The sequence below is a fragment of the Schistocerca cancellata genome, chromosome 2, assembly GCF_023864275.1.
Source record: "Schistocerca cancellata isolate TAMUIC-IGC-003103 chromosome 2, iqSchCanc2.1, whole genome shotgun sequence".
Classification (NCBI taxonomy): Eukaryota; Metazoa; Arthropoda; class Insecta; order Orthoptera; family Acrididae; genus Schistocerca; species Schistocerca cancellata.
Window position 1 is genome coordinate 285,418,062 of NC_064627.1, and position 13,233 is coordinate 285,431,294.

The following is a 13,233-nucleotide window of genomic DNA, read 5'->3' on the forward strand; positions in this document are numbered from 1 at the left end:
AGGATGCATTAATGGGGATGTGTTTAACATCCAGGCTACGCGATACAGTTTGTCCGGTTGCGGCACATGATTTAAAGTTACAGTTAAGGCACAGTGCAATGTTACATTATAAATGTATGATAAAGTAGCCCCAATTTTAATTAATGCCTGAAAATATGGTAAATAATTTTACATATATAAATAAATTCTTATATTAACTGAAAGAAACAATGTACTAATGAGATGACGTATTTCAGTTATTCGTGAATTATTTTGTAAAGAAGAGTAAAAATATTTAAACAAAACTCTATGAAAAAAATGTAATAGGTACATTCGTTGTCTAATGATACACAAAAGTGGAATACAACTTATTTTTTCTCTCTCTCCCTCTCTTTTGTACTCCGCTACCGAGACAAGCTGCGTGAATGTCACTTGTACGCTTTTGTTGAATAATTATGTTCATGTGATTTTATTAAGCGCTTTTTAGTCCAGTTTCAGGCGGCATCAAAGCGAAGTTGTTGGCGCATTGTTGGTGGTCATGGGTGAACACTGTTAGTGGTACTTGCAGTTTAATCCATCAGATTATAATTCATACGTCCCTGAGACCATTTTTACCCATCTCGTTCTCTCAAAATCCGGGCAACGTTACTACGCGAACCGTGTAATATTCAGATCGGTCATTGGCATTCAAACAATGCCGCCTACCAACGCACTCGCCGGTCAGATTTAATGACATTGCTGGAAGGCAGAGTTCAGCTTTATTAAAAAAGGGAGTAAAATTTTTTTGTGGCATGTTTTATCATTTCAATAGTTTTGCCTCCAGCAAAGCAAGAAACATTCATGTAGTGTTCTCAACCAGTACTTACCAATAATTCAGTGCTTTCTTAAAAGTCATATTTTGGAATTTAGAAATTTGTAGTAAGATGCTGTGGGACCAAACTACTGAGGTCATTGGTCCTTAAGCTTATACCCTACTTAATCTAACTTAAACTAACTTATGCTAAGAACAACACACACACCCATACCCGAGGGAGGACTCGATCTTCGACGGGGGGAGCTGTCATGTTTACCAGCAGAGATAAAATCTATTAACATTCCATTTTAATTAATTAAGTCATATATATCTCACTAATAATAATATAAAATATATATTTTTTATTTTTTTAACTTGAGAAATGCTACAACAGTGATCAGTGAAACAAGTGCGTATCATGTCTGTCGCTAACATCTGTCTACATAAAGAGTCAGAAAGATAAAAGCGATCGAGTCTGCTGCTGGAAGCAGCTGTACAAAGCGTATAGTTCACGAAAGCGGGAAAGTGACACATCCACGCATCGCGTATTTGCGAAGAGCGTGCCAAATCGTCCAGTGCCTTACTGAAATTGGAGTTAGGGGTCTGAGCCACAGGACACGAAACACAATTAAAATCTCTGAGGTGTTTTACGAAATAAATAAACTATGTTCTCTCTATAAAAATCAGGACGATCGGTGAGAATGCCAGATCCTGAAGGGGCATAAAGAAGAATTAAAGTAAGGTCACAAAAGATGCAGCCTATTCCTCCGCCGTTATCAAGAACTTCGAAATCAGTAGTGGTATTCTCCCCCTGTAAAATAAAGCAGTACCAGTGGATGGTTCGGGAGTCATATTAAAGAAAGAGGAAAAGCCGGGAATAGAAAAATGGTCAAATAACATTCTTGCTAAAATGTCACCTCTGCACTGAATCGTAGAACGTCTGACCTCGGAACTAATCTTATTTACGTTCAAGGTGGGAAAGGTATAGGCCTTGTAATCTCCCCCCTCCTTCCTAATTCCATCTATTGTCCACATTAGTCTTTTATGAAGATTTGAGAGGAGCGAAGATAACAATAAACTTTCTGATTTACTTAGCTCATCATGTAGAGTTGGCTGCAGTTCTTCTTGTCTAGGGGTCTGATCCTTGAAGCTGAAAGTGTCACATTTTAGGTCCTCACGGTTGACATAAATAAATTTGAAGATTGCCCTTGCAGAATTTTTGTTTTTACGTAAATCTGTTTTCTCGCATTTTAGTATATTATACAGTCTAATGATTTTTCGCACTAACGAAGCCGAAATTGACATTGTTCGCACAAAATGCAAAAATACTTCCGATCGCATCAGAGGTATGCTTAAGAGTTTCACACTCTGCGGAAATAACCATATTCCAAAGGATTCACAATTTTTCTTAACAAATGAATATCTACTAGTTTTTGTTACATTATTACTTTCGGTTATTATTTCATAAATGAATCCAGGAATAAACATAGTAACCAGTACAATATTGCATAATTAATAATATAAATTTTAAGTGTGCCAAAAGTTCGTAACTTCAAATATTTCTAAAAAAATAATTTTAACTTTACATTCAGAACTATTACTTATCGATTATAACATCGAGACAAAACCATTTTATAAAGTAATTCAGCCGGCCGCGGTGGCCGAGCGGTTCTAGGAGCTTCAACCCGGAACCGCGCAACTGCTACGGTCGCAAGTTCGAATCCTGCCTCGGGCATGGTTGTGTGTGATGTCCTTAGGTTAGTTAGGTTTAAGTAGTTCTAAGTTCTAGGGGACTGATGACCTCAGATGTTAAGTCCCATAGTGCTCAGAGCCATTTGAAAGTAATTCATTTTCATAAATTTTAACCTGAAATATAACATACTGTGTACAAATTGTATGAAAGTTTTCGGGAAAAGCAACTGAGAGAATACTGACGAGTCCAAAATTCGAAAAATAATACTGGTATCGACAACTACTGTTGTGGTGAAGTAATGCTACAGGAGGATGTCCAGTTACAGCCTGCACCGATTTACTATCAAAACTATGCTGCGCATTCCGAGCAAGTGACCTTTAAAGTAGAGTGTCACAGTCCATGGCAGACTCAAAGGATGAATCCGAATGTAAAGAGGTGGATCCTTCTCTTCCACCATCTTTCTGTTTTTCCTTTTTTCGCGATGCCGCACGCACAGGTTGAAAACCCTCTATGTTACGGCTGTGCGGGAAAGCGACTGCCGCCAGTTGCAACGTGGGATGTCCTGCGGAAATTTAGTATCAGGTGCATAGGATACATGTCACTCTTCCACAGGTGGGCCGTACGACTCGAGGAAATCAACGGAAACGGAAACTGACGGTACGTCTTTTACCGTCACCACATGTTCCACTGGCACACATGTGTCGATCTAATTCTGATGAACAGCGGTCTGTGGCATGATTTCGCCATCCGGGGACGCCGAAGAAGGTTGAGAAGGCGTTACAGGCTCTGGGATGACTGGCAAGTCCGTCGATATAGTATCGAGCTCCGGAACAGGTATAACCTCATGTGATTCCGAAGAGACAGTCTCGATCTCGGGAGTCACATTGGAGGAGGTGCTGGATGCTTTAAACTCTTGAACAGCAATCGACATGTTGTCATCCGGTCTGAACTCGGAGAGGGTAGAGGCCTCCTCCGACGGAATCTGTTCAGCACAGCGGAGAATGGAAGAGGTACAGTCTGACTCTTCGCCATCCTGCGTCCGTCTACGCATGTTTTGAAGTGAAGGTGGTGGTGGCACGGAAGCTACATGGCAAATCCCCCACGCGAGGTCAACTGTGAAAATGCTGTAGGACCATTACGCAATGGCTCGCGTTGCCCCTCAAAAACTTGATTAAATACTATGGCTGTAACTTGAGTATGCAGGTCCGCTAAAGTTAGCCTTTTACGTTGTTCATAAAAGGATTTTAAGACCGTGACACGAACGTGGCAATGTGTGCGGGGGTGTCCGCTCTCACTACAAATAAAACAGGTCCCTTCTTGCCCTGTGTGTATTATACACTACTGGCCATTAAAATTGCTAGACCAAGAAGAAATGCAGATGATAAACGGGTATTCATTGGACAAATGTATTATACTAGAACTGACATGTGATTACATTTTCACGCAATTTGGCTGCATAGATCCTGAGAAATGAGTACCCAGAACAACCACCTCTGTCCGTAATAACGGTCTTGATACACCTGGGCATTGAGTCAAACAGAGCTTGGATGCAGCTTCAACACGATACCACAGTTCATCAAGAGTAGCCACCGGCGTATTGTGACGAGCCAGTTGCTCGGCCACCATTGACCAGACGTTTTCAATTGGTGAGAGATCAGGAGAATGTGCTGGCCAGGACAGCAGTCGAACATTTTCTGAATCCAGAAAGACCCGTAAAGGACCTGCAACATGCGGTCGTGCATTTTCCTGCTGAAATGTAGGGTTTCGCAGGGATCGAATGAAGGGTACAGCCAAGGGTCGTAAACATCTGAAATGTAACGTCCAATGTTGAAAGTGCCGTCAATGCGAACAAGAGGTGATCGAGACGTGTAACCAGTGGCACCCCATAACATCACGCCGGGTGAAACGCCAGTATGGCGATGACGAATATACGCTTCCAATGTGCGTTCACCGCCATGTCGCCAAACACGGATGCGACCATCATGATGCTCTAAACAGAACCTGGATTCATCCGAAAAAATGACGTTTTGCCATTCGTGCACCCAGGTTCGTCGTTGAGTGCACCATCACAGGCGCTCCTGACTGTGATGCAGCGTCAAGGGTAACCGCAGCCGTGGTCTCCGAGCTGATAATCCATATTGCTGCAAACGTCGTCGAACTGTTCGTGCAGATGGTTGTTGTCTTGCAAACGTCCCCATCTGTTGACTCAGGGATCGAGACGTGGCTGCACGATCCGTTACACCCATGGGGATAAGATGCCTGTTATCTCGACTGCTAATGATACGAGGCCCTTGGAATCCAGCACGGTGTTCCGTATTACCCTCCTGAACCCACTGACTCCATATTCTGCTAATAGTCACTGGATCTCGACCAACGCGAGCAGCAATGTCACGATACGATAAACCGCAATCGCGACAGACTACAATCCGACCATTATCAAAGTCGGAAACGTGATGGTACGCATTTCTCCTCCTTACACGAGGCATCACAACAACGTTTCACCAGGCAACGATTGTCAACTGCTGTTTGTGTATGAGAAATCGGTTGGAAACTTTCCTCATGTCAGCACGTTGTAGGTGTCGCCACCGGCGCCAACCTTGTGTGAATGCTCTGGAAAGCTAATCATTTGCATACTACAGCATCTTCTTCCTGTGGGTTAAATTTCACGTCTGTAGCACGTCGTCTTCGTGGTGTAGCAATTTTAATGGCCAGAAGTGTATGTAACCGGGATCCACGTATCTGCAAGTGAGAGAGGATATTCTGCTTGCTCACCATGTCCACGCATCGAACACCACTACAGACTCGTAAACGATGTCGAGCGGACCAGTGTTCACACCATATACTCCGTATGTCCCCGAAAAGAAAGCAGGACGGTCGTGAGGAAACTGTCATCAACTTCGGGCGGAAGGTTAAAAACCAAACAATCGTATATTCCACCCCCGCGTTCGCCATAATATCCATACTATTAAAGCCATCGCAGTGAGTGAAAGGGACTTGTCCGTGGCCGGCCGGAGTGGCCGTGCGGTTCTAGGTGCTGCGGTCTGGAGCCGGGCGACCGCTACGGTCGCAGGTTCGAATCCTGCCTCGGGCATGGATGTGTGTGATGTCCTTAGGTTAGTTATGTTTAATTAGTTCTAAGTTCTAGGCGACTGATGACCTCAGAAGTTAAGTCGCATGGTGCTCAGAGCCATTTGAACCAGTTTTGAACTTATCCGTGGCGCAAAAGGAACCGTCAACCTGAAGCGGTCTAGAAACTTAACATAAAAGACTTACAATTCAGAATCGAAATAAGCCGCGTGGACCTCTTTCTGATGTGACTTTGATCGCGTCCGCCAGCCAATCATATTTCCAACGAACTTGGTTGCATATGTCACGTAGATTTGTCAAAACTAAAACTGAAGGTACCTGTGTCTGGAATGTTCCTGGGAGCTCAGGACGACAACGCGGCGCAAAACAACGCCGCGTCAGAACTGAATCACAACCACGAGACGCCAAGATACAATTAACGATGTGACGTACACTTCGATTCAGATGACACTAAGGACAAACAAGGAAGCTGTCGCTTTGCTGCGATAGTGGCGGGAACAGGCAGGACCCACGCGCCCGGCGAGTGAAGTGAGTATAGACCACGAGTGCAAATCTGATCTAAAACCGAAAGTAAGGAATAAGAAAATAGGAATATCGTGGGCTTTTTCACTGTCCGAAGTACGATCCACTGACACATCGCTAAATCTACATCTACATGGTTACTCTGCAATTCACACTTAAGTGCCTGGCAGAGGGTTCATCGAACCATTTTCATACCATTCCACTGTCAAATGGCGTGTGGGAAAAAGGAACACCTAAATCTTTCCGTTAGAGCTCTGATTTCTCTCATTTTTTTATGATGATCATTTCTCCCTACGTAGGTGGGTGTCAACAAAATATTTTCGCACTCGGAAGAGAAAGTTGGTGATTGAAATTTCGTAAATAGATCTCGCAGCAAAGAAAACGCCTATGTTTCAGTAACTGCCACCCCAACTCGCGTATCATATCAATGACACTCCCACCACTATTGCGCGATAGCACGAAACGAGCTGCCCTTCTTTGTACTTTTTCGATGTCCTCCGTCAAACCCACCTGGTAAGGATTCCACCCAACGCAGCAATATTCCAGCAGAGGACGAATAAGTGTAATGTAGGCTGTCTCTTTCTTCTAAGTGTTCTGCCAACAAAGCGCAGTCTTTGTTTCGCCTTCCCCACAATATCATCTATGTGGTCTTTCCAGTTTACGTTGCTCGTAATGCTAAGTATTTATTCGAATTGACAGCCCTTAGATTTGTGCAATTTATCGCATACCCAAAATTTATCGGATTTCTTTTAGTACCTATGTGGATGACCTCGCACTTTTCTTTGTTTAGTGCCAATTGCCACTTTTCGCACCATACAGTAATTCACTCTAGATCGTTTTGTAATTGGAATTGATCGTCTGATGATTTTACTAGACAGTAAATTAAAGCGTCATCTGCAAACAATCTAAGGGGGCTGCTCAGATTATCACCTAGATCATCTTTGTAAATCAGGAACAGCAGAGGGCCTATGACACTGCCTTGCGGAACGCCAGGTATCACTTCTGTTCTATTCGATGATTTATCGTCTATCACTACGAACTGTGACCTCTCTGAGAGGAAATCATGAATCCAGTCACACAACTGAGAGGATACTCCATATGCACGCAATTTGATTAATAGTCGCTTGTGAAGAACAGTATCAAAAGCCGTCTGGATATCTAGAAATATGGAATCAATCTGAGATCCCTTGTCGACAGCACTCATTACTTCATGGGAATAAAGAGCTAGCAGTGTTGCACAAGAATGATATTTTCTGAATCCGTATTGGTTATGTATCAATAAGTCATTTTCTTCGAAGTGATTCATAATGTTCGAGTACAGTATATGCTCCAAAATCTTATTGCAAGTTGAGGTCAGTGATATGGGTCTGTAATTCAACGGGTTACTCCTATTTCCTTTCTTGAATATTGGTATGACATGTGCTACTTTCCAGTCTTTAGGAATAGACCTTTCGTCAAGTGAGCGGTTGTATATGATTGCTAAGAAAGGTACTAAATTGTCTGCATACTTTGAAAGGAACCTGACTGGTATACCATCTGGACCGGAAGACTTGCCATTATACGATTTGAGTTTTTCGCAACACCTAAGATATCTGCTTTTATGTCACTCATGTTCTGGTTTGGAATTCTGGAATATTTACTTCTTCTTCTTTCGTAAAGGAATTACGGAAAACTGTATTTGGTAACTCCGCTTTAGTGGCACCATCATCGGTAACATTTCCATCGCTATCGCGCTGTGACGGTGTTGACTGTTTTTTGCCGCTGGTGTTCTTTACATACGACCAGAATCTCTTTGGGTTTTCTACCATATTTTGAGACAATATTTCATTGTGGAAACTATTAAATGCATCTCGCATTGACGTCCGCACTAAATTTGGAGCTTCCGTGAAACTTAGCCAGTCTTGGGGATTTGGCGTTCTTCTGAATTTGGCATGCTTTTTTCGTTGCTTCCACAACAGTATTTTGTGTACCATGGTGAATCAGTCCCGTCTCTTATTTACTATGCGGTATGAATCTATCTATTGCTGCCGATACTGTATCGTTGAATTTGAGCCACATCTGATCTACACTTACATAATCATCTTGGAAGGAATGGAGAGTCTCTCTTAGGAAGGCATCAAAAGCGAATTTTTATCTGCTGTTTTAAATAGATATATTTTGCGTTTATTTTTAGTGTTTTTGGTTGATATGGTTTTGAGCCTCGCTACAATGACCTTGTGTTCAGTAATCCTTGTATCTGTCATGACGCTCTCTATTAGATCAGGATTATTTGTGGCTAAGAGGTCAAGTGTGTTTTCGCAACCATTTACAATTCGTGTGGGCTCATGAACTAATTGTTCAAAGTAATTCTCAGAGAAAACATTTAGTACAATTTCGGAAGAGGTTTTCTGTCTACCACCGGCTTTGAACATGAATTTTCGCCAACAAATCGAGGATAGATTGAAGTCTCCACCAATTATAACTATGAGTGGGGTACTTATTTGTAGTGACATTCAAGTTTTCTTTGAAGAGTTCAGCTATTGTATCATCTGAGTCGGGGGATCGATAGAAAGAGCCAATTATTGTTTTGGTAACGCTGTTGAGTATAACTTCTACCCACAGTAACTCGTAGAAATTATCTATTTCAACTTCACTACAAGATAAATTACTACCAACAGACACAAACACACCACCACCTACTCTATTTGATCTATCCTTTCTGAACACGGTTTGCGCCTCTGTAAAAATTTAGGCAGAATTTATCTCCGGCTTTAGCCAGCTTTCTGTTCCTATAACCATTTCAGCTTCAGTGCTTTCTGTCAGTGCTTGAAGCTCTGGTACTTTTCCAACACAGCTACGACAATTTACAACTACAATACCGACAGTTGCTTGGTCGATTCCCGTCATTTCTGTGCCCTGTACCCTTTGGGACTGGAGCCCTTTTTGATTTTTCCTGAGACTGTCTAACCTAAAAAACCACCCAGTCCACGCCACACAGCCCCTGCTACCCGTGTAGCCGCCTCCTGTGTGTAGTGGACACCTGACCTATTTAGCGGAACCCGAAACCCCACCACCCTATGGCGCAAGTCGAGGAATCTGCAGCCTACATGGTCGCAGAACCGTCCGAGCCTCTGATTCAGACCTTCTGCCACCTAGAATACTTCAAAAATATCGTAAGTTATTAGGTGAACTATAGATTAAAAAGAACAGTTTTTCATTTTCTACAGGCGTCGACTAGGCTGCACGTAGATGTATATTCAAGCTCTGGTGCAGTTATGAGAACGATATCGGCATCTTCTGAAAACGTACAAAACAGTACAGAACGTTTGCTGCTGAACATATGACCAGTTACTGCACTAAATAAACGAGTCGTTGTAGTCAGGATAAGTCATGCACCTGTGCACACTCGGGAGCTTGCGCGGCTGGGGTGGATAACGGGTCGTGGTGAGCAGATCGACGAGCCTTTATTTTTACATGCACAATTCGTGCTAACTGCTCCAGGAATGTTCCTAGACGGAAAATTACCTTCTTTATTAACAAACTCTAGAAACTAAATTGCAAACTTATAGAAGTTCTCGTATGATGTTTGTATACATAGTTTTCCTTTAAATAGCACGCGAAGGAAGTACTGTTTGCCCAACTGAGCTCCGGTGGGCCGGTGTGCAGGCTTCAAACCTGTAGCTGATTAACGTCAGAGTGGTTCGATTCCACCTGCTGGGCGAAATAGTACGAAACGCCGGAGCGAGTTACTGTTCTACATGCGTTTCTTGGTTTCTGTTTTCCTATAGTTATTCTTGTAACTTCGCGTAGCTTTATTCCATTTGCTGACTAAAGCGAAAGGCTAAACATTCAGTCCCTGAATGCGTATGTTGCTACCGTTACCCTTACTATGCACTGTAAAAGCCTCTTGACTCAAACAAAGATTTAAAGCTGTGACCGAGCGGTTCTAAGCGGTTCAGTCTGGAACCGCGCTGATGCTACGGTCGCAGGTTCGAACTTTGCCTCGGGGATGGATGTGTGTGATGACCTTAGGTTAGTTAGGTTTAAGTAGTTCTAAGTCTAGGGGACTGGTGACCTCAGATGTTAAGTTCCGTAGTGCTTAGAGAAATTTGAACCATTTTTAAAGCATTTTTGTATTGTTTGTATAATGCTTTCCTCATTTCATCATATTTGGTATTGCTATTACTATTACCTGCTCGAAACTCATGCATTCTGTATAAAAGATGCCTTGTTCCAGACAGTGCCAGTTCACATGCCGATTAAAATTTTGCCAGTATCCATTCAGAGTTTTGAAAAAAATATCATTCAGTCCCTATCATTCACCCCTGATGTTCGACATCAAAGTGCAATAACCACTCACACATGGGAGGTGGTAGCACTAGCAGTGGGGATTAAATAAAGCGTGTTCGGGGTACTCTGAACACAACATAGTCATTGTAATTCGGAAACGGAGCAACATCCAAAAGGGCATGATCATTGGCTTTCGGGCCACCATTGGAAGCATTCCCGAAACGGCTAAGTTCGTAAACTGTTCGGTTGCCCTCGTGGTTAAAGTATACTGTCCATGACAAAACGGTGCTATCCAAATCCGGCTTCGAGGGAACTGTGGTGCACCTTGAGGCAAAGACGACAGCTTGAACGACGGCCGCTGACATGCTTGCGGGCGAACAGAGGTGCTACTGTTCAGGAACTGACGACCCATATGAACGAAGGGGTTCCAACAGTGTCCCCCCAGCGACCGTTCAGCCACACTGCTGCGTTTGGGCCTCCGCAGCTGGCGCCCGGTTCTTGCAATCATGCTAACTTCTGTCCGTCGGCTACGAAGACTGGAATTTGCAGGCCAATACGGCAACTGGACATAACCGAGTGGTGACAGGTAGCCTTCTTAGATGACTCACGTTTTATGCTCTATCGGACAGATGGCGCGTACGGCGTGAATTGTCTGAAAGCAAACACCCTACAACAATCGTAGGAAGGGTCTAGGTTGCAGGATAGATAGTTATGGCCTGAGGAATGTTTCCGAGGCATTTCTTGGGTGACCTCGCCATACAGGAAGGCACAATGAATCAACACAAGTATGTATTTCCACTCCTACATGCAGTTTGTTTTTCTTCGACACGACGGCGTCTGCAAGGAGGAAAGAGAATGGCTCTAAGCACTATGGGACTTAACAGTTCATCAGTCCCCTAGACTTAGAACTACTTAAACGTAACTTAAGGACATCACACACATCCATTACGCCATCTCCCGTTATTTCGTTAATTCATCTCTTATTGTTCCTTTCCTTTTAATTGGTGTTATGCCACTCACTTCGCGAGTTTTGTTGGGATGATGGATCTTGCCGCTGATGCGAGTTACTGTGCGATTGCTTCTGTGCCCACGACTGCTGTCATGTGATGCGCGACTGCTGTTTTTGATATGTCCATACTTTTGACAGGAGGTCTCTGGAACTACGGTCGTTTACTATTGTGAGAAAATAAAACACCTGCAGCCGTCGTTATGAGTTCGTTTATTTTGTTGCAACCAGTTTCGGCGCTTCAATGTGCCACGTTCAGGCTGTAGTTGATGCGGAATGAGTTGACACTATCCCTATACAGGGTGGTCCTTTGATCGTGACCGGGCCAAATATCTCACGAAATAAGCGTCAAACAAAAAAACTACAAAGAAAGAAACTTGTCTAGCTTGAGGGGGGAAACCAGATGGCGCTATGGTTGGCCCGCTAGATGGCGCTGCCATACGTCAAACGGATATCAACTGCGTTTTTTTAAATAGGTACCCCCATTTTTTATTACACATTCGTGTAATACGTAAAGAAATATGAATGTTTTAGTTGGACCACTTTTTTCGCTTTGTGATAGATGGCGCTGTACTAGTCAAACATATGCCTCACAATTTTAGACGCACAGTTCGTAACAGGCTGGTTTTTTAAATTAAAATGCAGAACGTAGCTACGTTTGAACATTTTATTTAGGTTGTTCCAATGTGATACATGTACCTTTGTGAACTTATCGTTTCTGAGAACGCATGCTGTTACAGCGTGATTACCTGTAAATACCACAAAAATGCAATAAATGCTCAAAATGATGTCCGTCAACCTTAATGCATTTGACAAAACGTTTAACGACATTCCTCTCAACAGCGAGTAGTTCGCCTTCCTTAATGTTCGCACATGCGTTGACAATGCGCTGACGCATGTTGTCAGGCGTTGTCAGTGGATCACGATACCAAATATCCTTCAACTTTCCCCACAGAAAGAAATCCGGGGACGTCAGATCCGGTGAACGTGCTTCGACGACCAATCCACCAGGCATGAAATATGCTATTCAATACCGCTTCAACCGCACGCGAGCTATGTGCCGGACATCCATCATGTTGGAAGTACATCGCCATTCTGTCATACAGTGAAACATCTTGTAGCAACATCGGTAGAACATTACGTAGGAAATCAGCATACATTGCACCATTTAGATTGCCATCGATAAAATGGGGGCCAGTTATCCTTCCTCCCATAATGCCACACCATACACTAACCCGCCAAAGTTCGCTGATGTTCCACCTGTCACAGCCATCGTGGATTTTCCGTCGCCCAATAGTGCATATTATGCCGGTTTACGTTACCGCTGTTGGTGAATGACGCTTCGTCGCTAAATATACAGCGTGCAAAAAATCTGTCATCGTCCCGTAATTTCTCTTGTGCCCAGTGGCAGAACTGTACACGACATTCAGAGTCGTCGCCATGCAATTCCTGGTGCATAGAAATATGGTACGGGTGCAATCGATGTTGTCTAGCGTTCTCAACACCGACGTTTTTGAGATTGCCGATTCTCTCGCAATTTGTCTTCTACTGATGTGCGGATTAGCAGCGACAGCAGCTAAAACACTTACTTGGGCATCATCATTCGTTGCAGATCGTGGTTGACGTTTCACATGTGACTGAACACTTCCTGTTGCCTTAAATAACGTAACTATCCGACACTTGGTTGATGTCGTCCAGTATACCGAGCAGCATACATAGCACACGCCCGTTGGGCATTTTGATCACAATAGCCATACATCAACAGGATATCGACCTTTTACGCAATTGGTAAACGGTCCATTTTAACACGAAGCAAATACCGTCCGCACTGGCGGAATGTTACGTGATATCATGTACTTATACGTTTGTGACTATTACAGCACC

General features: G+C 43.3%; 1 non-coding gene across 1 annotated transcript; it reads left to right on the forward strand.

The window, feature by feature from the left end:
* The first annotated feature begins 9,687 nt into the window (after positions 1–9,687).
* Trnastop-uca (transfer RNA opal suppressor (anticodon UCA)) lies at positions 9,688–9,774 on the forward strand. The gene has a single exon. It is a non-coding gene; the product is annotated as a tRNA-Sec (tRNA).
* Positions 9,775–13,233: the final 3,459 nt, after the last annotated feature.